Source organism: Neovison vison, chromosome 13 (genome assembly GCF_020171115.1).
Source record: "Neovison vison isolate M4711 chromosome 13, ASM_NN_V1, whole genome shotgun sequence".
Taxonomy (NCBI): Eukaryota; Metazoa; Chordata; class Mammalia; order Carnivora; family Mustelidae; genus Neogale; species Neogale vison.
This window is the reverse complement of record NC_058103.1, coordinates 148,940,633-148,944,097: the sequence shown is the minus strand read 5'-3', so window position 1 is coordinate 148,944,097 and position 3,465 is coordinate 148,940,633.

Below are 3,465 nucleotides of genomic sequence, written 5' to 3'. Positions count from 1 at the left end.
AAGGAAGAGCTTTTGCCACATCAACAGCTGTGCACTAAGTATGAGGAGTGGAGTGGATTTGCTCGGGGAGAGAGATTACATCGGCAATTAATTGGTGTCTCCACCCAACTACATGATAATCATCTGTGACCCTCCAAGATCCAGCCACCTCTGTGCGGGCTAACTGGGAAAGGTAAATGGACACCCCCTGGAATTAACATCCCTGGAGCTTTTAACTCTCTGAGGAGGCATTGACCTCAGAAATTCCCCCAGAGGTTTTTGGCTTACATCTTGGTAAGGAAGGGAGGTTCCAAGGTCGTCTACTTGGCTCTTCCTATCATAATAGTCCTCACAAAATAGATCAGGGAGCCAAAGTCGGGGTCTTGCAGCTGCTAAATATGTCCATTTCAATTATACATTAAAGAACTATAAGGCGCCTTAGTGGCTTAGTCGGTTAAGCGACTGCCTTTGGCACAGGTCATGATCCTAGAGTCCCAGGATCATCCAGCATCAAGTCCCAGCTCAGTGGGGAGTCTGATTCTCCCTCAGACCCTCCCCCTCTCATGCTCTCTCTTGCAATCTTTTAAAGATTTTATTTATTTGACAGAGAAAGACACAGCAAGAGAGTAACACAAGCAATGGGAGAGGGAGAGGGAGAAGCAGGCTCCCCACCGAGCGGGGAGCCTGATGCAGGGCTCGATCCCAGGACCCTGGGATCATGACCTGAGCCGAAGGCAGACACTTAATGACTGAGCCACCCAGGCGTCCCAATAAATAAAATCTTAAAAAAAGAACTATAGAAGTAGCCAGGTTTGTTTTGTTAATCTCAAAATGTATTAATGAACAAAGCTTAACTCATGGATCTAAAATAAAACATCTCTGAAATGTTGAAAGGCCAAGTATGGACATAGAGCAGGACAGTGAAAACATAAAAAACTGTACTTAGCACCCAAGTTATGACCTCTAAATATCATTACCCACTGAAGAGAGTCAGAGTTTCTCAGGGAAATGACTGATTCCATATCTGGGACAAGAAAATTAAATCTGGGCCATCTTATCATACCAGAAAGCAAAGAATATATCGAAGACTGTTATGGTTGTCATATCAAAGGGACTTGTGATGTAAATTTAAGAGCTCCCGAAGTCTAAAGATGAGACAATTCCAGTATCAATAAAAATGAGAATTTCCAATGAATTGCATCATATCAAATATTTTTAAATCTCTAAGTTCATAATAACACTACAAAATAGAAAAAGAAAAGGAGAAATTCATAGATTACCTTTGGTGAATGCTAGAGAACCCACTCATCATTTTGAAAATTTAAGGAAACGAAACTGACTTTCCCATGTGAATTGTACCTGAGAGTAACCAAATGGTTGGTTAAAAGGTCTCTTCTTGGGGCACCTGGGTGGCTCAGTGGGTTAAAGCCTCCTCCTTCGGCTCAGGTCATGATCTCAGGGTCCTGGGATCGAGCCCTGCATCGGGCTCTCTGCTCACCAGGGAGCCTGCTTCCTCCTCTCTCTCTGCCTGCCTCTCTGCCTACTTGTGATCTCTCTGTCTCTGTCAAGTAAATAAATTTTTTAAAAAATTTTTAAAAAAAGGTCTCTTCTTAGAGAAACAATCCAGTTAACAAATGAAGAAGAAATTATAGGATACGACATCACACCATTTTATTACTCCAAAGGAATTAGTGGATCTTTAAAAAATGAGTTATTAGGTGGGGCACCTGGGTAGCTCAGTGGGTTAAGCCTCTGCCTCCAGCTCAGGTCATGATCTCAGGGTCCTGGGATCGAGCCCCGCATCAGACTCTCTGCTCAGCATGGAGTCTGCTTCTCCCCGCTCCTCTCTGCCTGCCTCTCTGCCTACTTGTGATCTCTGTCAAATAAATAAATAAAGTCTTTTAAAAAAATGAAATATTAGGGACGCCTGGGTGGCTCAGTTAAGCATCTCCCTTCGGCTCAGGTTATGATCCCAGGGTTCTGGGATCGAGCCCTGCATCAGGATCCTTTCTCGGCGGGGAGCCTGCTTCTCTCTGCCTCTGCCTGCTTGTGCTCTCTCTCTGACAAATAAGTAAATAAAATCTTTTTTTAAAATGAGATATTATTAAAATGAGAAAAGTAGACCTCATGTGCTGATTGTTGAAAGTACATAACACCACCTGTGAAGTATTCTTGCCAAAATGTTGAATCTGAATCTCATCAAGCCTCGGATCGAAATACCAGTTTTTGTGGAGCATAACAAATAGCATGGAGGACAAGGGGAGATGGAGAGGAGAAGGGAGCTGAGGGAAATTGGAAGGGGAGATGAACCATGAGAGATTATGGACTCTGAAAAACAATCTGAGGGTTTTGAAGGGGCGGGGGGTAGGAGGTTGGGGGAACCAGGTGGTGGGTATCAGAGAGGGCACAGAGTGCATGGAGCACTGGGTGTGGTGCAAAAACAATGAATACTGTTACACTGAAAAGAAATAAAAAAAAATACCAGTTTGTAGGAAATACAAAGATTGAGGAACACAGTAAGTACCACAAAGGAGAGCTCTTCAAAACCAAGGCTCTGGGAAATGCTACAGAGGAAAAAAATCTGCTATTTCCAAAAAATATATTATAAGGAAAAGAAAGAGTTGTAGCAGAAAACCTATACAGTTGCAATATATGGGCTTTATGTAGCTCATGATTTCGATAGACGGCAAAATTAGGAAACCGTTAGGTGAGTTTGAATGCTACGATGTTATTTCATAATGGTATCAGAGAGGACTGTCTGTTGTTTAAAGAATGTCATATTATGGTTATTTTTTAAGGAGTCTTTATCTTTTGGAGATATATGTTGAGATATTCAGAGATGAAGTTATATAATATTGGGGATTGGCTTCAAAATAATCCAGGTAGAGAGGGAGTTTTCAGAGTACAGACAAGATGGGCCATCAGTCGATAATTGTTGGAACGGGATACTAGATACAATGTGAGTTCATTATACAACTTTTTCGATTTTGCACATGTTTGAAAATTTACACAATCAAAATTTCCTTTAAGGATTTAATAAAAAGTATGTACAGGGTAATAATTTAAAATCAGGTAAGATTAAATCAAGTGAAGAAGTAGTTTATAAAAGAAAGAGACTTTAGAATGTTAAAGGGAACAATCCACAATAAAGTTATAGCAGTCATGAATCTTCTTGCAATAAATAAACTCCATAATATGAAACTGCAAAGAAATAATAAGAAATTGGCAAAAGCATAATAGCAGGAAGAGACTATAATTCATTTCTCTGAGCAAATGACAGATACAATAGGCACAAAAATAAGTAGGGCTATAAAAGCTCTGGATTGTATAATCAATAAGGTCGCCTTCCATATCCTGAGCACGATGAACACTCTGCTTAAGCTCCAACACAACATTTATAAAAATCAATCTTTTGTAATGCCATAAAGAAAACCTACATCAATTCAAAAAAGTAGAATAAAATCAGACCCCATTCTGTTTTAACGA